The sequence below is a fragment of the Tenrec ecaudatus genome, chromosome 15 (genome assembly GCF_050624435.1).
Source record: "Tenrec ecaudatus isolate mTenEca1 chromosome 15, mTenEca1.hap1, whole genome shotgun sequence".
Taxonomy (NCBI): Eukaryota; Metazoa; Chordata; class Mammalia; order Afrosoricida; family Tenrecidae; genus Tenrec; species Tenrec ecaudatus.
Window position 1 is genome coordinate 28,166,538 of NC_134544.1, and position 25,447 is coordinate 28,191,984.

A 25,447-nucleotide genomic window follows, 5' to 3' on the forward strand; every position below is an offset into this window, starting at 1 on the left:
CATCTGGGGGATCTCCACACCTTGCTGTATGCCTGAAGCATGTCACTAATACTTTTTTAAAAGGTGAGAGGCTGAGAAGCCAAGGAGCTTGGAGGGAGGGCGTCCCGAAGGCCTGACGGAATAAAGGGCAGTGGTGAAGCCCTGAGCCTGGGACTCTGGAGCCCTGTGTCTGGGTCCTAGCTCTCCAAGTTGCCACTGAGATGCGCGGGCCAGTCAATTAACCTCTCATTAACCTCATTTGCCCAGTTGCGAAATAAGAATAATGATTGTTACTTTTACCTGAGTGCGGTCAGTTCGGTAATTACATTAAATATTTCCAGGGCGTAGCAGGGAGCACGGCGCGTGTCCAGGGTGACTTCAGAGTCTGACGCACGTGGAGTCAATCTGCATCTATAGCTCCTGTCTTCATGGGACCCCTTTCCAACTCAAAAGTCACCTGATTTGGAGAGGACCTTTTGTTACCCAAATTACCAGATTGGGAGGTTGCTATTTTAAGTACTCAAATTACCCAGTTCAGGTTAGCTCTCCTTCGGGCTTTCAAGGTCTCAGGAACAGTACGCAGTAATACTTCTTCCCTTTCTGAACACTCTTCTCACACAGACCCTGCACCGCGGGTGGTTTAGACAGCATCGTCCCACACTCAGGATTCGAGTACCCAATATACTGGGGTATAGCTGGCTCTTGCTGAAATTCTATGAGCACTAGAATTAGAATAAGTTGGAAAGTTTAGAATTGTTAAGCTTAAAAATGAATGGTAAGGGAAAAAATCATTGAGGAAACACAGTGGTAGCTAACTTTTATTAAGCACTTACTATCATTTGAAAAGTTTTCACATGTATTAATTCACTTAATACTTAGAGGTGAAGGAACGGAGTCAAAGAGTTAGCGAGAATCACGAATCCAGGCCAACGGACCTCAGAATCGGCTGTCAATCACCGTGCTGTACTGCCAAAAGCTTGGAATGATCTAGTCGGATGGATTTTTTTAAGAAACATTAGTTGAAAATACAACCTGCAAATAAATGTTGTGCTTCATTCATGCCAAGGAAGGTGATTCAACAGACTGCAGAAGTCACCTAACTGTATCATTACTATCACATCACAAAATGTTACTCTGCTGACGATCCTCCCGAAGTTGTCGGAGCAGCACACTGACTGCGAGTTGCTAGACATTCAAGATGTTTCAGAAGAGGATGTGGAACGAGGAATATCATCGCTGATGTCCGATGGCTCTTGGCTGAAAGTGGAGAGTACGAGATAGATGTTTATCTGTGTTTTATGAACTATACACAGGCATTCCACTATTTGGATCATAGCAAATTATGGGTCACGTTGTGAAGAACAGGAATTCAAGAACACGTAATTGTGCTCAGGTAGACCCTGCACATGGACCAAGAGACAATTATTCAAATAGAGCAAAAGACACCACATGGTCGAAAACCAGGACAGGTGTGTGTGTCAGCATTGTCTTCTTTCAGGACAATCATTCGGTTGGTGTGCTGAGTATATAGTCCAAGAAACCAGACGATTTGAAGAAGAACGTGGCATCGCGAGTTAAGGAAGGCTCGGTAAGAAAGTATGAAATGCTTCTGATACAGCCTGGCTCGCTGAGAGCCAAGAAGACTCGAAGAACTTAAAGATGAGGACTATGGACTATAGGTCTCAGAATGCACCGCCTCTTGTGTTAGGCTGGTTATCTGGGGAAACACACCAGGGACACTCATCTGTGTATTAACTTCCAGAAGCAATTTCACATCAAGAAGGCATCCCAGTCCAGTCCAACTCAGGTCTGTAGGTCCAGTGCAAGCCAGGACTCTCTTCAGACTCATGCAGCTGCAGACCGATGATGCGGAAAGGTGACGTGGGAAGCAGGAAGATCACAGACCGGTGGGTGCGGAGTCACATGGATCCAAAGTCTGTGGAAACGTATCAGAGTGCTCATAACTCCCAAGGTCAGGCAGTCCATAAGGGGCCACCTCTGGTGGCAGGTAGGCTTCCAGCAAGCAGGAAGGTGAAGGGGCAGAGGCATAGATAGATGGATAGACAGACAGACAGACAGACAGACAGACAGACAGACAGACAGATAGATAGATAGATAGATAGATAGATAGATAGATAGATAGATAGATAGATAGTAGTCCCCAGTTTCTCTCTTATACAAGACTACCCCTTCCCGGAGGCATCATCAGGGAGGTTAGACTCCACCCCTCCATACAGACAAGTGACCTCAAATCAGCCAACTGCTACACACCTTAACATGAAGGAAACAAAACCTTCTTACCTGGGTCAATAGGCAACATCATGGTAAACCAAGAAAAGATTGAACTTGCCAAAGGATTTCATTTCACTTGGATACACGAACAGCATCATTAGAAGTAGCAGTCAGTAAATCAAAAGATGTATTTCATGGGGCAAAAGTACTGGAAAAGATCTCTTTTCTTAAAAGAAAAATCAAACCTCTTTATTGCAATTTGGGTAGAAGTTTCCAGAGCAAATTGATTTGCCTTCAACAATTCATACACGTTAGGCTTTACGACATCGACTGCAATCCCCACGGTGTAACGACACTCTTCCCACGTACTCCTTATGTCTACTACTTCCATTCCTCGTTTTGTATTTCTTCCTACCTGGTGAACGTATCCCTGGGGAAATGCTGCCCTTTCCGTTGAGTCTGGTTAATTGCTCTAAGGCGTGTGACCCTCCTTAGGAGTGGTGTTACTCTTCACCTTGTACCCTGTCTATGGCTTGCCTGAAAGTTGAGTCATGGGAGTGAGTTCAGGTCCAGACTTGTAGGGTGTCTAAGGGCCATAGTTTCAGGGGTGCCGCCGGTCTCTATTATTAAGTCTGGTCTTTGTCATTATTTTAATTTTGTTCCATGTTTTTATCCTACTCTATTCAAGACCTCGTATGGTGATCCCTTTCAGAGTGATCAGCAGTGGTCGCGGGGCACCATCTAGGTCTTCAGGTCTTGGGATTGTGGAGAGGTTTGGGCTGTCCATTAGTTCGTTGGAACAACTGTGTCCTTGGGTCTTTGCGTTCCTTTGCGTTGGATGGGGAGAGACCAATAGTTGTGTCTTAGCTGTTCACTAGCTTTGAAGACCCCACTTGCTACTCACCAAAGTAAGATGTACAACACTGTCTCTTTGGATGATATGAGGTCAATGGGCCTTGGTATTTCTCTGGACTTTGATCCTGAATCCTCGGGCTCAGTGGCTCCTTTCCTCAAGATGTTTTGTTGTGTTGAAGAAGTTTTCATTACTCTGTCACCCATATGCCGTACTATCGTGCGTCAGATTAATACATCTCCATGGGCGTAATCCATTCACTTGTAGATTGTTCTTATTAATGTTATTGTAGAATTGTACATGCAATGGGATTGGTCTTTGTTGCTTTAAATCTCGTGCCCCTCATTTTAGAGAGTTAAAAAGCAAAGCTGTCACTTCGAGGACCAGGGTGAGCCCGATCCCACCCATGGTGATTTCAGTCACCTCGTGTGCATGGACAAGCTGGTCGTTGATGAAGGAAGACCACAGGACAATGGATGCATTGGGGCGATGGTGTTGGTGAAGAAGATAGACTACACCATAGCTTACTCGCAGAACAAAGTTGTTTTGGAAGAAGTAAGCCAGAGTATTCTTTGGAAGTGAGGATGCTGAGACTTGATCTCACATACTCTGGACATGCTCTCAAGAGAAGCCAGTCCCCGGAGACAGACATCACGCTGGGTACAACAGAAGGTCAGCGGAAAAGAAGACTCTCAGCGAGATGGACTGGCACGCTGACTGCCGCAACCACACACTCAAACACAGCAGTGACTGTGGGGACAGCACAGACTGGGCAGTGTTTTGTCTTGTACACATTCAAATTAGGAGCTGGAACGGACTTGACCGCAGTGAACAAAACAAATACAGTAATTGAAAGTCCCATCCGATGGAAGAGGAAACGGAGCACAGAACATTGAAGTAACTTGTCCCAGTCACATCGGCAGCAAGTTTCAGGGCCAGAACTTGAACCCAGCAGTGAAGATTACGTTCTGAGTCATCAGGCTATTGTGAATACGTCTGCCTACCTCAGCTCCTCACGTCAACCCCCCGATCCATCTCCTTCCCTTCCGGAACTCGGGACAATCGGGACACAGATGCCATAAGCTTTGGGAGCCTCTGAGGGACCGTCTCCAGGGCAGTCTAGAATTCATTGCAAGGAAGCTCCGGGCTTCAGTTAAAGACTAAGGTAACCCAGTTGTGCCAGACCCAACCACTGGGATGGAGCTGCCTTAGATCACTTCTGTTGCTTCTCAGAAAACGGCATTGCGTGGACAGGACGGAGGGGCTGACAACTCGAAGATGGTGCTTCACGAGAGCCAAACGCTGGGGGAGAACCGGGGCCAGGGCAGCAAAGTGTCTCTGGCTACTTCCTTCCTTCCAGAGCGCCCGCTTGGGCGGTGTAACAATTACACGTTACAATCTTCTCCTCCCAGCAGATGCCTTGTCTGCACGGAATTCCGAAGCCCCCTGTCCACTGGAGCGTCGCATGTACATGATTCAATTAACCTTTCAGGTGGCTCGGGAAGTTTGTGCGGGAGGAGAACCTTGCCTTAATTGGCAGCCTGGCACAGACAATTAAGCCTGATCAGAGGAAGAGGGCATGGGGACGTCATTAGCATCCTCTACTGAAGACTACGTGGTGTGTAAAAGTTGTTTAATTTCTGCTGGAGAAGGAAGGGAAGGGGGAACCCGGATCACATTTCCTGCCTTCTCTCTCTCTTTTTCCTTATTAAATATTTCATTTCCCGACTGTAAGTGTGGAATGGGCCTGGCACGTGGCTGTATGTGCCACCCCCCAGCTAGCTTTTACTGCTCTGTGATCCACCACGTGATCATCTCTCGGTTATGAAAACTTTGCATTTTGCAAAGCAAAAAGCAAACACAAATAGAGACAGATGGAGCGATCCCTTCTCGGGAGTTTTAGATGGGCGGAACGGGGTAGGAGGGGCGGAGGGAGGACCGCTCGCCTGGAGGAAGATGGCTTTGGCATTGGGTGGAGATGTGCGCATTGGAAGCCCAGGGATGGGGACTCTGTCACTGTATGGGTCCTCTCTCATTGTTCTGAGGAGTTTGGAAATCTGACTCTCGCAGAAAGCCTTCCCCACCTGACAGGAAGAGAGAGCAGGGAACCAGTGTGTTACCCAGAGCCTTCTGTCAGCGAGGCCCATTTCAGGAGCCGCATAGCCAGCCCAGGAAGGGGAGTTATTTTTCCTGCTTTGATCGGTGAGAAGAGAAGGTCTGGTGGCACTGTAGCTAAAGCACTGCACGGCTACCTGAAAGGTCCAGAGTATGAACCAGCCGGCCGGGCTGTGGGGGAATGACCTTGCGTAAAGGTTCCCAGGCTTGAAAACTCGGTAGGTAGATCTCCTCTGTCGCACAGGGTCCCTGTGAGGTGGAGTGCCGTGGACTTCACAGGCTTGGTTCTATTCTGCTGTGGAGGAGAAGTCTGAGGCACAGCGGTTACAATTCTTTTTAAATTTATTTTTATTTTTTATTTTTCTTCCTAACCCTAACCCTAACCCTATTGCAGTTACAATTCTCGTTCAGGAAATTCGCCTGCAAGTGGCAGGGCTTGAATTCTGTTTCAATGTTTTCTCTCCCTGGGACCTCACCAGAAGGGGTGGGGATGGCCCCTGCAAATCCAACGGGACGCTGAAAGTCCATTTCTACTAAGTGGCTCACCTTCTCACTTCCCTATCAGGGACAGAAGTGCCCACCCATTTAATGTATGTGCTTCTTGTTGGGCTGGTTCTTGGGATTCCATGATTTGAGGGTCCGAGTAGAACTGTGCTCCCTGGAATTCTCAATGAACAAAATGGTCAGTCCTGTCTTCGGCGGCACCCCTGGGTAGACTTGAACCACCACCTTGCAGTTAGCAGCTGAGCGGGTTAACCATTTGCAGCACTCAGGGCCTCCAAATTACGTCCCGACCCAGAAACCCAAATCCACTGCCATCAAGCAGATACCAACTCACAACGACCTTACACAGGATCCCCCAGACTGTAAAGGCTTATGGGAGACGCAGCCCCATCTTTCTCCCAAGGTGGTTTTGAACCATCAATCTTTCAACAAGCATCCAGCAGTGATCAGACCGTGATGTCGGGGCTCCGTTTATGGAGTAGCTCATGCTTCCCTGAAACAAACTCGGTTACCAAGGAGTCAGTGCTGACCCACAGCAGCCCTCTGTGGGTTTCCGAGATTGTCATTATTTACGGGAGTAGAAAGCCCAGTCTTCCTCCTATGGAGCCTGCTGGTGGTTTTGAACTGCCGACCATGTGGATCGCAGCCCAATGCATAACCACTACACGCTCATTGCTGAAATCTCTCAAGTGCTAAAAACGAGCGATTTCTATTATGTATTTTTATGCATGCCCAAATCAAATAGAACTAGAGCAATGTAGAAATCACCTATCTGTTATAAGTTCTTTCGGAATTCAGAGATGGCCACCAGATGTAGAGCAGGCGTCCCATCTGAACAGGACATTCTGCTGCTGCTGTTAGAAGCCATGAAGCTATTTTAACTCGTAAAGACAGCATGTGACAGTGGAATTCCCACCTCTGGTATTCCTGGTTGCAGTCTCTGTGGACGATCTCCAGGCCTTTTAAAAATTTTCCCTCTGAATGGGTTCAAACTATCAACCTTTGGTCAGTTAGTAGCTGACCACCTCATCTCTGAGGGCCTTGAGGGAAAAGAGAGGAGAGAGAAAGCATGATCTGTGCTTTCCAGGAAGTGAGACAAGGCTGAAAACACACTGATGATCTATGTGTCATGCTCATACCCATTCATACACATGCAATCAACCTTAGACACACACTAACACGCATACATACCCACAGGGACACCCCACCCCCAAACGGGGGAACATAGCAAACCACATGGATATTGCACTAGGTTATAGAGTGTCCCTCTAGTTCTTTAATGCCCCCCTGCCACTATCATGATCCCAATTCTACCTTACAAATCTGGCTAGACCAGAGGATGTACAGTGGTACAAATAGCAACTGGAAACACAGGGAATCCAGGACAGACAAATACCTCAGGACCAGTGGTGAGAGTAGCGATACCAGGAGGGGAAGGTGGGGGGAGATAGGGAGAACCAATCACAATGATCTATATATAACCCCCTCCCTGAGGAACGGACAACAGAAAAGAGAGTAAAGGGAGATGTCAGACAGTATAAGACATGACAAAATAATAATTTATAAATGATCAAAGGTTCATGAGGGAGGGACCGGGAGGGAGGGGGAAAATGAAGAGCTGATACCAAGGGCTCAAGTAGAAAGCAAATGTCTTGAGAATGATGATGGCAACAAATGCACAAATGTGCTGGACACAAGGGATGGATGGACTATGATGAGACTTGTATGAGCCCCCAATAAAAAATGATTTAAGAAAGCGTCCCCTTCAAAATTCCTGTCCATCTGGACTCTCAGAATGGTACCTTATTTGGAGATAGTGCTTTGGGAGAGGCTATGAGTGAAAATGAGGTTAGGAAAAAAGTCTGGATTAGAAAAACAACAAGCCTGTCACCGTTGGGCCTCTCCTGAGCCTCGGCAACCCCAAACCCCAGGTGTGCAGCATTTTTCTGGTTTCTTGGTTGAACCTTTAACCATCTGACCATGCAGCGGCACCTACTGGATCACAATAGACCCCAAGCCCACTGACTTGTAAGAAGGCCCTGTAAAGACGGAGACACACACAGGGAGAACAAGGGTGAGAGTGGAGGCATAGCTGGGAAGTACGTGTCCACAAGCCAAGGACTGTTGGCCACCACCAGAAGTTAGGAGAACGGCCAGATGGAGGCAAGCTTGCCAACGCCTGGCTTTATGATGTCTGGTTTCCCAAACAGTGCAAGAATAACTTTCTGTTGTGGTAAACACCTCTGGGTAGAATTCCACAGTGATGGAAATTCATTACAGTAGCCCTAGGACGTTCATGGGGATGCCACGAGTGAGCAGGGGGAGGAAAGCATGCCAGGAGGGGCTTCTTGGAAAAGGAGGGACCCAAGGACTCCTTCAAGGTCCTGGTCCTACACAACCTGGGCTGTCGCCCAGTCTCTCCCCCTAAGCCTGCAGCACCAAGATTAGATGCTGTGCTAAGACCCCGCTCTTGTAACCCTGAGACTATGATGGCGTGTGACCGCATGTCACGGATGGATGCCACTGTCCCAAGAGGAGGAACAAAGCAAACTTCACGTGCATTCTTACAACAGGCTCCCTCCTAGGGCTCGCCCAGCTCTCATTTGACTTCAGAGCTGCCATCACCACACTCTGGGTCACCCCACTTCCTCAGAACTCCTTCAGTCCATGTCTTTGCTGCCCTCTGACCCTTGGGCTAAGAGAGGCTACCCTGGATCCTTGGCCATGTCAAGAATGGTGGGTTCTGTAGACACTGGTGGTGAAACCTAGCCATGGCTGGAATGGTGGGTATTTAAAGGTGCAGAAGGGGAAAGGCCATCGTACGGCAGGTGCTTGGTGGTTGTGGGGTGAGGGCTGGACTAGAAGGCAGAGGGAGACTTACCTCAAAATTGACCCTCGTGGCGGACCTCCTTCAGCCTCAGAGGAACTCCATGGCATCCTGGGAAAGATTGAAGGGTGATTTGACAGTTCACCCACGAGAGCGCTCTCCTCCCTCCTCCATGCATCTCTCTCCTCATCTCTTCATCGCCAGGCTCCATTCAAGCTGATTCTCCCCTGATTAAAAATGTAGCAATAGTTTGATGAAGCACTCACTCCGCAGAAATAATGATGATGGTGATGATGGTGATAATAACAGTGATAATCATGGAGGCGAGGATCATTTATAGAGCTTCTTATTTCCCTTTGTTATCTGTGTTCTGCCTCTGATGAACACCAGCTAATTGATACCTCTGGCATCTCTGTGAGGTAGGTAAGAATTAGAATTCCTTCTCAGGAAATACCCAGTTCATTAAAACCAAGGGAGCCAGTGATAAAGTGTGAAGTTGTCAGCTTCTCCCATCAAAAGTCACCACTGGTCCACCCCTCCAATGGTAACAGTGGAGCCTGGTCTCTGCTGATCCTGTTGGCTGAACCCGGGACATAGCAGGCACTTTGCAAGTTTGCTGAATTGGGTCGATGAAGGAAGGAGTGGTTGAAAGGGAGGTCTGAGGGCTTATCAGATGTGCTTAGCTCCCTTGGAGCCTGAGATGGATCATCTATTTTCTGGATGTTGCTAATTGGTCTGCTTCATTTTAGAGATACCCCCTTCCATCTTCATGAGCCCACTGCAGAGATGAAATCTCACAGTTGTTGTAAATCCTCACCTAAGCCCCAGTGGGAAGGGAGGACTCAGAAGTGGGAGATCAAGAACAACATAATGGCAGGGACAGATTGACAGAGGGGCAGCAATAATGAGATGCAACACAACAAGAGCGAGGATGGTCCATATATTCAGGTCTCTAGGAGACAGGACTGACTCGGAGGACCACAACAGCAACAATGAGAAGAATGTGTTCAACCTTGTATTCACCCGGTCCGTCTTCATTTCTCCCCTGTGCCCACTAGAACCAAAGGATTCTCCCACAGCGACCCTGGGAAAGCCAAATGGTCTCTCCGTCTCCATTTCCTCCCCCTACAATCTGCACACATACACCCTTGCTAAACCTAGGGGTCACCTCTCTGAAATTCAACTGTCTTTCAACTGTCTTCCTAGAACTCGCCCGTTCAACCAACCAATGAAAGACTTCTTGGGACCGTGTAGACTTGGATGTCAGAAGACCAGATTTTTTAAAATCAAAGATCAGCCCTTATTAGCCATGAGGCTCTGAGTATGTCCCTTAGTCTTCCTGGTATAGGTTTCCCCATCTGTGACATGGGAAGACTCCTATTCACGCATGCTACAGGAATGTATTCTTTGACTCAACTACAAAGGAGGAGTTGAGATTCTTACTTTTGTTTTTGACAAACCCATAAAAGAAAAATAATTAGGCCAGAGGGAAATTACGGGTGAACTATTAAATCCTCAGAAGTCTATAAAACAGCCAGACGGTCTGCCCTAACTCAGAGAATGCCCTACACCGGAGTCTCTCATCCCCTCGTGGCCCCCACTGAACTCCATGTGTGCAATGTCCTTTGGGAAGGGCTCTGCTTTCTAATACGACGAACTACACACCATGGCCAGAAACAGGCGCGTTGGAAACCAGAGCTTCGAAATCACCAAGGGCCCCCCAGGAGGAAGATGAGGCAGTCTGCTTCCTTAGAGATTAGAAGCCAACCTTAGAAACAGTTTGACTCTGTCCCCTAGGGTCACAGTGAGGTTAAAGTGACCTCGAAGGTAATGGGTTGGGTTGGGTGATGGCAATTGCTGTTGGTTCCTACTCAGAGCAACCCTGTGCACCACAGAAGGAGATGCTGCCTGGTCCTGAAGTCTCCCAGGGTCGGACGGGGTTCCCATGCTCTTTCTTCAGAAGGTTGTACACGACTGATTTCTCTGAAGTAGATAGCCTACCTCTTGTTGGTTTCATCAGAAGTTCTACTGTGACTGATTTCTCTGAAGTAGATCGCCTACCCCTTCTTCCTTGTTGGCTCTTCATCAGAAGTTCCAGTGAAACCAATTCCCTTTGAAATACCAGTGGCACAACCACCAGCCTCCCAGCCATACACACGCCATCACAGTGGGACAAACTGCGGGCGAAGGCTCTACTCAAGTAACCAGCTACTTGCTCAACTGTGACTTTCTATGTGATTAATGTTGTTGCTGTTCTTGGCTTTTGATTTTTACCTTTTGTACATTTCTACAACAGTAGATTTTTCTGCTCGCATGGGCTAGTTTTTCCACTTAAATTTAGTTTTACTTTGTATAATGTGAAGTTCACTCATTGTGTGAGGTTTTTGCTTTGTTTGTTTGTTTTAAGTGCCTAGATTCAGGTAACCATGACCACATTCAAGATACGAGACAGCTCCATCACCTCCAGACACTCCCTTGGAGACTGCTCCTCTTCCACACCCTGCTTACCCACTGTTGATGAGCTCTCTGTCTCTGTGGCTTTGTTCCTCCGTGTAAATGGGATGGTAGAAGAGGTAGCCTTTGAGTCTGGCTTCCTCAGCTTGCACAATGTGTTTCAGAATCATCCATGCTGATTTTTATATCAATAATAATAATAATTATTATTATTAGTGAGTAGCATCCATTGTATGTTTGCTTATTCACTAAAAAATTCACTTTGTTTCTATTTGGATACTGTAAATAAAGCCACCACAAGCAATCACATATAGGTTTTGTGTCTACAATCTTCATTTCTCTTGTATAAATAACTAAATGTGCAATTAATGGATCCTATAGTCTCTTGAAAAGGAGTCCTGCTGGTGTAGTGGGTTATGTGTCCAACTACTAACCATAAGGTCATTGGTTCAACTCCATGAGTGGCTCTGTGGGGGAAAGTTGAGGCTGTCTGCTCCTGTAAGGACTTATAGCCCCAGACACCCACAAGGGCAGTTCTATTCCACTCTCCAAGGTCAGTAGACTCAGAATGGACCCAGGGCAGTGAGTCTGTTTATGTTTGGATGGTACACCCCAAATCCCAATAATCCCGCTTTTAATTACTTGGCAAAAAGAAATGCAAACTTTAAAAGGCTCTGCATATCTTTCTATGGTTGATTTCTAGTTTAACTCTCTTATGGCCAGAGAGGACTTTATATGATTTCAATGAAGTCACTTGCACTAAGGTTTATTTCGTTATCCAAGACACGGTGCACTTGGGTGAATGATCCAAGCGCAATGGGAAAGAGTGTGCATTCTGGCTTTCCTGTTTTTTGTTTTTTTTTAATGAACAGTTTTATTCTTATACACGAGTCAGCAGGGATTGGAATTGATTTGATGGCAATTGGTCTTTTGTTCTTTGTCATTTTATAGGTAACTTGCCATGGTTAGTGGGTTACACACTGGGCTGCTAATCAGAAGTTCAGCAGTTCAAGCCCACCAGCAGCTCCACAGGAGAAAGATGAGGCTTGATGCCCCATAAAGAGTTGCAGGTTAGGAAACTCTCAGGGAGCGGTTCTACCTTACTCTGTGGGGTCTCTGTGAGTTGAAACCCACTTGCTGACAGTGAGTTTGTCTTATTTGGTGATAGGCAACTCATAGATTAAAAAAGAAAAAAAAAGTATCCATACAAATGCAATATGGAGGGCTGAAAACTTTGTTGTTCCTATTCTAAGAACACACATGTGGTCTCCTACAGGTCTGGGGCCTGTTGGATGAAATGCACCGCTCCGTGGCGGAATGGGGTTATGAGTTGGGCTGCCAACTGCAAGGTCCACAGTTCGAAACCACCAGCTGCTCTGCTGGCAAAAGATGAGGCTGTCTACTCCATAAAGAAAGAAACCCACAAGGGCAATTCTCCGTGGGGTTTACTCTGGGCAATCAGTGGGTGGGTGAGGGAGGGAGGGGGTGAAGGAAGGAGGGAGGGGGTGAGGGAAGAAGGGAGAGAGAGAAGGAGGGGTGAGTGAAGGAGGGAGGGGGTGAGTGAAGGAGGGAGGGAGGGACAGAGGGAGGGAAGGAGGAAGGGAGTGGGTGAGGGAGGGAGGGGAGTGATGGCAGAACGGAGGCGTAGCTCAACACAGAGGAAGTGTCGGTTACCATGACCTGCCACTGGTGACAAGAAAACCAGTAAAGCCAGTTGTCACCGAGTCCATGACAACTCCCGGGGACCTCATGTACCCGCATGTCAGAGCCGGACCGTGCTCCACATGGTTTTTAGCAGCTGTGACCTTTTGGAAGGAGTTGGTGGGTGGATCCCAACCCTCCACTTTTGCCTTTGCAGCGAAGTACTTAACCATTTGCGCTCCCCAGGAACTCAGTTAGACATGGGGTGGGGGAGGGGAGACACTGTGCTCGACCTGAAGGGCTGACTCTCGAGTTGGACAGGCCTTTCTTATTTGACCACTTCCGTGTGGGTGAGACAATGTGATTCAGAGACATCAGACACTAAGACATACCTCTCCATCAGTGGCGCCGTTTTCAATAATGGACATAATGATCCTGATTATTGTTTTATAATACCTTGCACGCTCCCCCCATTACCATTTCATTTTATGACGATGTTGATATACAGATGTTACATTAATCTGTTTTTTAATTTACCTCAGCTATCCCACATGTACATTTTCAAGTGATTCATTTATTTGGTGACACCTCATTTATTTTAAAAGTTTTTTTCTAAATCATTGTGAGAGTGCTAATGACATTTATGCATGTCTTCTCTGTCAGGTACATCAGCACATCCAATGCTGAAGAGGACTTGCCCTTCCTATCCTCAGGGTCAAGATCACGTACCTCTCTCTTGGGGTTGCCTTGACCACCACTGGGATGGCTAGGGATGATGTCAACCAGACCCTACCAGTTGGGTCACAGTCTGATGACACCTCTGAGGTGTCCTAAGCATTTTTGTATAAGAGACAGACTGAGCAGGGTCAAAACTTCTTTGATCTTTCTCCTTTTGCCAGAGGTGGAGCTTGTCTCTGGCTCCTTGATGTGTTATGTTGGCTGCCAATCCCAGGAACTGCCAGCAGGCTACCAAAGGTGATTCACTTGGCCAACTTTGGATTTCTGCATCCACCAGCCTGTGCCCCCTGCTGCCTCTGCTTCATCATTCTGCTTTCCTGGTAATCAGCAGCCACGAATCAGGAGAAGCCTGATTTTACCCAGACTGGACTTACCAGTTTCTACCTCCGTGTAAGCCATTTCTTGATATAAATTGCATTCTATATACTACACAGACAGGCGTGCCCCTGATTTTGCTTCTCTTGAGAACCCAACCGACCACAACCACCAGCCTGCATTAACCACTTAGTGAAATATGTTCTCCCTCGGACTCTTCTGCCAGTGCAGCGTGCGGACGCTCAGACCAAATTATGCTCGAGGTCAACTGAGACCCACATCCTTGGTCCCCATCAAACATCTTCTGAGGGAAAGGGAGTCCATCTTTGGTCCATTTCGTCTTTCATTTAATCACTGCTCCACAGCAGCAACGTCGGCACGCTAATGTTCGACCAAACAACGGGGCACCATCGCCTAGCCAAATCCACACATCAAGTTCACCAGCACACCCTCATGACTAGAGCCCAGGAGCATTCTGGGGGCTACTTTGCCAATGGTGTGACCCTCTCCTGAAAATGACCAGGCCTTGCTCTGGAACCTTGAGGACCCGCCTTATGATTCCCGTCAGGGTTTGCCTTAAACTCCACACCGTCTTTTACCACCACCAGTACCTCTCGCCACAAGATCCAACTGGGAGCTGGAAGACCCAGCTGGGGGGCTGCTCACACCACAGCCCGGCGGGCGAGTCCTTTCCTGCTGTGCGTCTCCCGTGGCCCTTGGCGGGCGAGCTGACACTGTGCCACGCGTGCAATGTGCTGATGCTGGAAGCAGATGAGAGCACTGTGCGTCTCACCGTGGTGGTGGCGTTGGGCGGTGGCACCACGTGCCCTTTCTCTGGAGGAGATTCACCGTGGGACCCTCCACCAGCCCCTGAGGTGGCAGAGCCCGGGAATCTGGATAGGATTTATCTTCCCTTCTCTAGAGTCTTACCAGAGTCCCCGACCTGACGTGGCCTCTCTGGCTCACCTGCTCTGACGGGGTGAGGGAGAGGACCAAAGGTGCAGGGACTCTATGCATAAAAGAGGAAATTCCCACACATTTCCCACATACTGCAGTGTGAGCTAGGCCTTCGCTGCCGCTGGTGCCAGGGCGTCTCTGGTGGCCAAGGAAGCTTGCTTCCAGGAAGGGCTCTGGGATACTCGCTGACACCTGGAGGGCACAGGAGGCCGTGGGGTGCCTCTCCCTGGAGAGTTTACAGCTCAAGGCTCATTTGCCAGTGTGCAGAGGCAGCAAGCACTCGCTGACAAAGGGGCTCCGAGCATCATTAGGCAGGGGTGTGAGAGTTGTAGGGGCTCTGGGGTTGCCGGGTGCCCTCCCAGAGCTCCGGAGGTGGAGCACCTCATCGGCACCACCCAAGCATAAAGGTGGTCTGGCTGACAAGGGTGAGGAGAGGGCGAGACTGAGGGGTGGATGCTCTGGGTCTATTAAAAAACAAAGGCGGGCCAAGGACAAGTTCACAACTTGTGACCAGTTGAGAGAGCATTTCCTTTAAGACACACACTTGTCCGTTCCCTCACCGAGCGACACAGCGAGGGTGCCGAAAGCTAACGTTTGAGATTGTGTGTGACTATACGGTCAAGCCAAAAAACAAAGTCACACCAAGGACAATCGCCGTGGGTCAAGGCAGACCGTGGGGACCCCACGTGTCCGAGTCTAGCTGTGTTTCTGCTAAGCTGCCTCTGGGTGGACTTGAACTGCCCACCTCTTGGTGAGTAGCCGGCACTTAACCATTTGTGATACTAATGCCTGCCCCTACACGAGGAAGGCGACACTGAAGTCAGTGGCTTCTAGCTCATCATGTGCCGCATAAAAGCCTCCCCCAAAATTCCACCACATCTAGAATTGCTGCTCTTCCTTCCCTGCCCCCATCAGACCAGCATCCGACCCACCAAGCAGAGTCTTCACTCTGCACGCCCCTATCAGGGGAGGGCTGAGCACGGCCCAGCTGTGATAGAAACAAAAGCCAGGGGGTCATTTGGTACCTCCTTGATCTCACTGCCGTGGATCTTTTCCAAATGTATTTGCTATTTGCTCCCGTGTCCCTGCAAACCCCTGCTGTTCCCAATTGTCCATTGCCTATTAGGAACGGTTCCAGCCAAGGTATTTTTTCCCTATTTATTTGCTCCCTTTTCCCTGGGAACTTTACCATGCATGAGTAACCGGCCTGGGATGCTGCTTTTGGCTGACATTTTGCATTCGTTAAAAACCAGTCATCTGCATGTTTTATCAACCCGTGGGGGTCTCTCTCCCCTTGATCAGTGCTGGAAGTACTCATTAACATCTGGGGAAGTTACGGCCCCGGATAGGGGGGATACGCCGACCTACTGAGTGTGGTTTTAGGGAATTTATCTTCAAAAACACCAAAGCACTTAATATTCATTGCCAGGGCTGCTCGCTAACAGAAATGAGCTTGCTCCCCATATTCCCTGTGCTCTGCTTGCTTGGTAATTCTCCTTGCTCTCTGCTTCTCCAAGGCCCCTCCTCAGGGAAGCTCACCCTACCACCTGGCCTGGGCGAGGGCCCTCCTCCTCCTTCGGCAGTTTAACCACCAAGTCTCGGACCCTTCCTGGGTGCCAAGCTCAGCGCTCTCTGCATTTTCTAGCACAGAAATGAGATCAGGGATTCACCCTTGGCGACTACCAGGCAGGCAGGTACACAGGCAAAATGCTTAGGGAATTTGGATGACTTGTGCCGAAGGCTCCAGGGCAGGAGAGAAGCGAGGTCCACCATCTTGCCCAGGGCAAGCTGCAAAGGAATGGGTTGGCCCCTCATGTCATGGGAGGGTTTGTCTTCGACGGCAGCTTGGATCCCTGCCCCGCTGCTCACGGTTTCTCCAGCTTTGTTCCACATGGACCAGCCGTAAGACTGCCATGGCATACTGGTCCCAAGGCTGTTCTCTGACACCCCATCCCAACCTCACCGATTCGAGGCACAATGGATTTGCAGGTGTGAGAACTGCCACTGTGGGGAGGGAGAAGCACGGCAGGGCTCGCCGTGAGGATGCGTTGGTGTGTTCTCGTTAGAATCGTCTCCATCTCAGCCACCTGGGCACTGTCCACTCAGCTCCTGTTAAGAAACTTCAGCTGCCCCCAAAACGCTTATCCTCTCCCCTGCGTGCCACACGCAGGTGGGTACAAAGATTCGGGATGAAGGGGGTTGTCTCCACGGAATGCCTAAGCTAAATAAAAATTAGGTGGCCCTGCCACAATAAAGGGATTTGAAAGGAATTGGGCACACATTCGACACCTATGGGGACAATCCAAAGCTGGGCATGCGTGGACCAAGGTCACCTACACACAGCCCAGGTGAAGATCAACCTGGGCATGCATACTAGATGCCAGCACCATTACATCACACATGCACCCGAACTCAGTCTAAGAACAGCCAATACCCTCAACCAAGGCCCCTCAAGTGGGAGCAGGAGGGGATCAAAGGCAGAGACCAAGGGAAGTCGCTCTCTTGTTCCATCTTCGGTTGGTCGTGACCCTCCCACGCCCCCCACCATGCGACCTTGCACGCTTTCCAGGCATAGTGTGTGTGATCTGAGACTGTTACTGGAAACTCCCTCTCCCTCATCACAGTTCCTTGGATTTACAGAAGTGCTTTTACCAGCCTGAATTCTTGCAGCGTTGAGAAGCAAGGGACCGGGGAAAACCTTTCCAGAAACCGAACAACACCAGCCATCTCAGATCCCGGCAAGCTTCCTTCCCCAGGACCCTGAACCTACTTACTTCTGCGCACGCTCCGGGCCAAGGCTGTCGTTCAAGCTCTGTCTTCAACTGCGTGGGGTCACCAGCAGTTCTTAGACCAGTCTCGCTGCCTCAGTTCCTTCTCCATTACCCTTCTGACAGGTCACCAGATAGGGACGGGGGGGGGGTGTCTCCCCCTAATGCCTGCACTCAACGAAAATTAGCTGTCCATGCCACAATAAAGGGGTGGGAAAGGAATCAGGCACACTAATTAGATACCAGAACGGAGCATGCTCAGACCCAAGTCCCTAGGCCCAGGTGGGAGGTTCACCTGGGCGCGCAAACCAGGCACCAGTAACATGGCATCATACAGGTGCGCCTAAACTCAGCCAATATGAACAACCACGTCTCCCCAGGCAGTGGGGATAGGAGGGAGTAAAAGCAGGCCAGGGCCAGCTGTTCTGTCTGGTTCAGTGTTCTCTGCAAGCAGCGGGTGGGGATCACTCCGGAGTGGCTGCGTCTGTGCCTGTGGGCCCTCTCGGGGCTGCGTTCTCTTGGCTTCTTGGCCTTGGGACTTCCTACTCTAGACTCTGCCTGCAGGTTCCAAGCTCCTGTTCCAGCATTCCTTCCACGTGTTTTTACGTGCTCCTGGAAATGGCTGTTTTCAGTCGTGAACTTCCCCACCCACCCCCTCTGCCATGTGGCCTTGCACACATTCCAGGGATCGTGTGTGTGATCTGAGACTGTCAGACCTGGAACTTCCCTTTCCCTCATCACAGTTACTTGGATGTACAAAAGTGCTTCTGAGCGTGAATTCTTTCAGCCTTGAGAAGCAGGAACCCATCCCGGAAACCTAACCCTTCCATGGCCAGTGGGTTTGAAAACACGCAAGCGGGTCTCTGTCCTGCTAGTCATCATTGATAAAACACCACGGACTGAGCTTGACGTTCATCACCTTTAAAACCTGGCTCTTGCCTCATTTCCCATCCCACAGACCTTAGAAACCCCTCCGTCTCTGTCCCCAGACAGCACGGGTCCTGCACATCTCTGTGCCTTTGCCCTCACTGGCGGATAGAATCGAGGTCTCCAAGATGGCCACGCCCCAATCCCAGGAACCCGTGGATATGTTACTTGCTATGATAAATTCCTGGGTAGCTCAGATAACTGAGCATAGCAGAATGATGGTGTGTTTGAACTCACTCCCCCAGAGGATCCTGGAAGACAGACTTGGCGATCCCCTGAATGGTCCCAGCCCCCTGAAAACTCCAGGGAGCATGGCCGTACTCCAAACACAGGGCGTCTCTATGAGTTGGAAGGGACTTGAGGAGACCATCAGCTGATCCTAATCTGACCTTGGATGAACTTGGATTATCTGCAAGTAATCAAGAGAGTCCTTAAAAGTGGAAAAGAGAAACAGGAGAAAGCATTTAGGAACTAGAGGAAAGTTGTATGTTTCATCGTTGCTACATCGCACCCTGACTGGCTCTTCTCCTCTTGGAAGGGGATGTCCAGTGGCCTACAAATGGGCTTTTGGTCCCAACTCTGCACTCCCCGCTTCACTCACAATGATATGATTTTCTGTTCTTTGATGCCTGATACCTGATCCCTTCGACACCTCGTGATCGCACAGGCTGGTGTACTTCTTCCACGTGGGCTTTGTTGCTTCTCAGCTAGATGGCTGCTTGTTTACCTTTAAGACCCCAGACACCATATCTTTTGATAGCCGGGCACCATCAGCTTTCTTCGCCACATTTGCTTATGCACCCATTTGTCTTCAGTGATCGTATCAGGGAGGTGAGCACAGAATGATATAATATTTTGTTTTTTTGATGCCTGATAACTGATCCCTTCGGCACCTCATACAGATAGGAACTGGAAACACAGGGAATCCAGGGCAGATGATCCCTTCAGGACCAGTGGTGAGAGTGGCGATACTGGGAGGGTGGAGGGACAGTAGGTTGGAAAGGGGGAACTGATTACAAGGATCTACATATAACCTCCTCCCTGGGGGATGAACAACAGAAAAATGGGTGAAGGGAGACGTTGGACAGGGCAAGATATGACAAAACAATAATTTATAAATTATCAAGGGTTCGTGAGGGAGAGCGCAGCAGGGAGGGAGGGGAAAATGAGGAGCTGATGCTAGTGACTTAAGTGGAGAGCAAATGTTTTGAGAATGATGAGGGCAATGAATGTACAAATGTGCTTTACACAATTGATGCATGTATGGATTGTGATAAGAGTTGTATGAACCCCCAATAAAACAATTAAAAAAAGAAACAGGAGAAGGGATTAGAAAGAAGGGACTCAGAGGGCCAAGCAGCCAGGTTGGTGCTATAGATGGAAGTGGGGGGGGGGGCAAAGAACGTGGGTGGCCTCAAGGATCTGGGAGAGGCCAGGAAACTCCCCCTACCCCCACCCCTAGAGCATCCTGATGGGAACTCAGTCCTGCACAGGCTGACTTCTGCTCAGTGAGACCTTGCTCAGACTTCTGGCCTACAGACTGGCAAGAAACAGTTTTGTGTTGTTTGAAGCCACTTAATTTGTGACACCATGTGGTATAGCAGCAATAGAAAATGCACAGGTTCACCCTCTCCTCTGCCTGAAGGGCCTTCTCCTGAACTGCTTTGCCAAGTTCAAAGTCTCTGAAACTTCTTAAATTCACCAAGGTCAAGGGAGAAGCCAGGGTCTTCAAGGATTCCCATGCCATTGTGTATCTTTTGCCACACCAGGTTATATAATTTATCTGGTTTTGAATCTGTATCCTTCATTAACTCAAAAAAAACAAAACAAAAAAAACCAAACCCCGAAAAAGCAAACTCACTGTCATCAAGCCAATTCTGACTCATAGCTACCTTCCAAGACAGAGAAAAACTGCCCCGCTGGGTTTCTGAGACTGTAACTCTTTATAGATGTAGAATTCTGTCTTTCCTCTGAGGAGCTACTAGTGATTTTGAACCGAGGCCCAAAACATAACCGCAACACCACCAGGACGCCTGCCCCTATTAACTATTGGAGTTGGGATGATCCCTGACCTATTTGTTTCTCCGGGAGCAAAGACAGAAGTTAGCATTTGATGGTGACGTTGTTGTTGTTAGGTGCTGTCAAGTTCTGATTCACAGTCATCTTATGCACAGTTGGACGAAACACTGCCTGGTCCTGACCCATCTTCATAATTGGGCCCGAGCCCAAGCCCATGGCTGCAGCCACTGCATCAATCCATTTCCTCAAGGGCCTTCCTCTCCTTCATGACCCCTCTGCCCTACCGAACATGGTGCCCTTCTCCAGGGGCTGGTCCCTTTTGCCAACATCTCCAAGTATGTCAGACAAAGTCTCCTGACATCCTTGCCTCTAAGGCGCACTCAGCACTCGGTATTTCTTCCACACAGATCTGCTTGTCCTTTTAGCGGTCCATGGTACTTTTAGTACGCTTTCTAGCACCACGGTTCAAGTGCATTCATTCTGCGGGCTCCTCTTTTCAATGTCCAGCTATCTCAGGTGCTGGAACAAACAAGACATGGGTCCGGCATGCCCTAGTCTTTGCGTTTCAATACTCTGAAGCATTCTTGTGCAGCAGATTTACCTAACGCAGCATGTTGTTTAATTTCTTGATTGCTGCTTCCATGAGCATTGATTGTGGATCCAAGCAAGACACAACCCCGGATAAGTTCAATGTCTTCTCCATGGGTCATGCTGTTACCTAGTGCTGAGCACTTGGTGTCAAAAGAAGCCATACCAGATGAGGGAATCGGCCAGGGGAGATTGTGACTTGGCCAAGGACCCTCGGTTGGTTACAGGAGGTGCTGAGATCAGAGCCAAGTTGGGGCCTGACCATTCCAGGCTGGCCCAGGAACGCAGGCTCCTTCACGCACTCCCATCTTCATGTTCTTCTCCCGAACAGTTTTGTTTTTTCTTTTCTTTTTAGATAACTGGAAAAATATCTCAGACCCAAAACTTGTCCCCGCCTCCCTGTTCCTTATGTGTTCAAATCCAACAGTGAGCCCTGGGCTGGCCAATCATTTTGCAAAGAGATGTTGAGGACTTAAGTGGACTCTGAAAGTTTTAGGCTCTGAAGGGGGCCATGAGATACAGTCCTGGCCTTCAGCTAGAGCGACATATTATGACCAAACAAAATTCAGGGGAGAGCAGGGGCGTCAATGACATATGAGAGGCAACAAGACAGAGGGAAGGGTCAAATGCACGTGATCAGCGCTCAGGGGGAGCTGTTTCTGAGTGCAAATCCCCCTCCAAGAGTTTTATAAACAGCATCTATGGGTGATTGGAGACAGCCCTGGTGGCGCAGCGGTTAAGCACTCAGCTGCTAACCATGGAAGAAAGATGGGTGTCTGCTGCCGGATGGAGTCCAGCCTGGGAAAGGCTACAGGGCAGCTGTTCTCTGTCCCACAGGGTTGCTACCCGTTAGAATCGACAGGGCCACCCTGAGTTTGGGTTTGGGTATGGGTGGTAGGCGGAATGAGAGCTGGTGCCAAGCTGGGAAGGAAGCCTCCCGACTTGCCCTTCCAGGACTTCCAGGTGAGTGACGGGCAGATGGGGAGAGGAATTGTTTATGGGGCGCCCTCCCTCCATAGGTTGGGCTGAGAGGTTCTGTAAGTGCATAGATTTTAGTGGGGATTTATTTTCTGCACTGTTAAAGCTTACCAGTTCCCTCAAATCATACTGACACGAAAGGCAGGCATGACAGGTCACCAGGCAGCAGATTTTGCCCTGAGCAAAGGCACTTCCCCATGCGTGGAACACTCTCCCACGGTTTCTCATAGGGGCCTGTGCTGACTTTGGAAATCAAACAAGGCCCTTACCGGAAGCCTTCCCTCTCCAGCCGAGAACTCCCTCCGGCTGGGTTACCCCAGGACCGCACCTGCGGGCACGGTTTGCTAATGGCTGCTGTGGAGCACACATGGCGTGACTCAAGGTGAGCATCCATGGCAGAGGTGGATCTTGATTACCTCTGTATCCCAGCTCCTCCCCCAGAGCCCAGTCTGTCCCTCCTTATAGGATGGGATGACCAGATGGCTCTCTGGATGGATGCACCGAAAGATGGAGCCACCGATTTCCTCGAGTAACTACTGAGTGATCCAAGGGTGACACTACCCCATGGTGTCCAGTACGTGTTAGAGTACAACTGACCTCTAAAGGGTTGTCATGGTGGCAGGGGATCACCAGGCCTTTCTTCAAGGTGCTGTCTCTGGGGGGACTTCAACTTTGCACCTCTCAGTGAGTGGAGCTCATCACCGGGGACTCTGGAGGATTGCAGGCTTTGCACTGAGACATTAACTTGCCACCCCCACACGGTCACAGCACCCTCCCCACATCCGCCTTGGGTTGACTCTTGCCATCCAGCCTTCCCTGCCCTTTGATCTCCAACGGTTATTGTTTACCATTATCACCTGTGTTTTGTTTTGCTTAAAGTGGAGTGTGAGCAGGCACGGGGGTGGGTGCCTTCAGTTCCAGGGTTGAAGGGTGACTAAGGGCCATAGTCTCAGGGGCTCCACTAGTCCCTGTCAGAACTGTAAGCCTCAGCTTAAAAAAAATAATTTTGCAGGGAGGGGGCCAGGGACTTGAACTTGGGTCCCCATTTTTCTCCCACTCGCTCCCAGGTCTTCTACGGTGATCCCTTGTAGCGCCATTGGCAGTGGTAGCCGGGCACGCTCTAGTTCTTCTGGTTTCCCTGTCATGGGGCCCACGTTCTCCCGGTCCATTCGTCCTTTGGACTGATTGTTCCCATGTGTCTCTCATTTTCTCTCTTTTTCTTTGCATTGGTCAGGAAGAGACCAAAAGTTGCCTGGCAGCTCACAGGCTCGCAGGCCCCCAGTGTCTACTCCCCAGAGCAGGATGAGAGACTTCACGGAAGGCCAGGCTGGGCTGTGATGATGGAAAGGTAGCTGATATAGTCTCCTTCAAGCTACAGATGGGTGTTTGTGCTGGCTGTCTGTCCTTGGTCTCACAGGGGACGCAAGAGGTCATGGGAGAGCTGAAGGTCTGAAGCCTGGGGATCCTTCTGTTCAACTCACCGGGTTTGTGGGTGGGAACCCCACGGCAGGGGGTGGCCACAGAACGTGTCTAAGGTGGGGCCTCCTTCTTAGACCACAGATGATTCTTGCCTGCCTCCTGGGACCGTGCAGTGGCTGCACGACCCTTGTGCCGTCGCTTTGGGTCACAGCTCTGTTGGTCTGGGGCTCCTCCCAGTGGGGACAGCAGCCAGGCATCCGTTAAACGGCAGCTCTTAAAACAAACCCATCCACCAGAGAGTTCAAGCACCATCACTGTTACCTCATGGAGCCTGGAGCGTGAGCGTGGAGGCACCATGCCTCCTCTGTGGCTGCAATGGCTTCTGGGCTCCTGCCTTCCTGCCTGCCTGTCCCCTCCCCTCCTGGGCCGTGGGAATGGGGAGGCCGGGCCACCAGGGCCTCCAGGCAAGAGTCTCAGTAGGAATGTTCTCATTTCAGAAGCTGCTCTGATCTGGCCTGGGGCAGCCAGGAGAGAAAAAGAGGCGGCCTTTTTTTTACATTCGGAAGAATCCTCTAGCACTTCCCTAATCCAGGCAACGAGGAGGTCCTGGCCCCATTCCAATTTGGGTAATTACATTTTCCTGATGCAAATTGATCCCCTGAATTTGCATAGATGAGCTGGGTTGAGGCCCGGCCACATTGGCCGCCTCTGAGACTCCCTCAAAACCTGAGTTCATTCTCCTTAAAAATGTTTTAAAATATTTTTAAATTAAACTCCTTTGTGGAAAACCCCTTTCAGGACAAGCAGCCCCAGACACCCTGCCCATCGTGGTCCTACCATTTGTGGTCGCCCCTGACACTCAGGGACATTTTCAGTCTGAGAGTAAGAGGAAGAACATCCTGGCAATCCATGGAAAATCGGACAACACAAGTCCTGTGGATCACAAGGGTTTGACCCACAACTGGTCAGTGAGACAGCTGAGGGCAGACCAGGAGGCACTGAGGGTCTGGATGTGGGCACTGCAGGTGCAGATGGTGGAGGCAAAGCATGAGCACCAGAGATATTTTATTGGGAAGAACACAACTATGTGCCTGCCAACAGCCTAGACACCGAGCAAGGATGAGCCACACCAGAAAACCAGCCATCTGCCATTGAGTTCATTTCTGGGACCCCATGCGAGTCCATAGATCTGTGCTCCACGGAGCCTTCAATGGCTGTTCTTTTGCAAGTCAATCACCACACTGGTCTTGCAAGGTGCCTGTGGGTAGCTCTGAACTGCCGACTTTGGGGTTAGCAGCCAGACACATGGGAGCCCTGGAGGCATAGTGAATTACACATTGGACTGCTCACCACAAGGTCAGCAGTTTGACACCACCAGCTGCACGTCAGAGAAAAAGGTGAGGTTTTTCTACTTCCATACCGAGTACGTGGGGTGTGGGGCTGAGGGGAATGTTCTAAAATTGATGTGGTGATGATTGTACGACTCTCCTTGATACGATGGAATGATTGAACTGCTGAATTGTATGATACACAAATTATGTGCCAATGAAACTGTTATAGGAAAAAAAAGAACTCTAAAAGAGGTACATAAAACTTAAAAGAAAACGTTACAGTCTCAGAAACCCGCAGGGCAGTTCTACCCTAACCTGTAGGGTCGCTGTGAGTTGGAATCAGCTTGAAGGCAGAGAGTGTGCCAATCACTTAGAGGAGAGAACTGAGAGACGGATGGGCCTCTTGGCCCACTGGAGCTGATTCTGTGAGGACTCCAGGCCCACCTACACACCTCGCTCTTCAAGGAGAAAGAACATGGGGAGCCAGAATTACCTGGGCAGGCTACCTATGGTGACGCTGGCCCCAGGCGGCCAGGTAGCCTGCTTTGGCTTATGGCACCATCTGTTCCCAGGACTTGGAGTGGATTGAGAAGCTGGACCAACATTCTGCTCCTCAAACCAGGCTCTTTGGCTGGAGTGAGCCCTTCCAGGGCCTGGGGCACACCAGGGATGGTGTGTTAATTCAGATAGACTAAAGAAACAAATTCATAGACACTCGTGTGTGTAAGAAAGAACTTTATATACAAGAGCAATTGAATATCAAGAAAAACATCCCAGCCCAGTCCAGATCAAGTCCATAAAG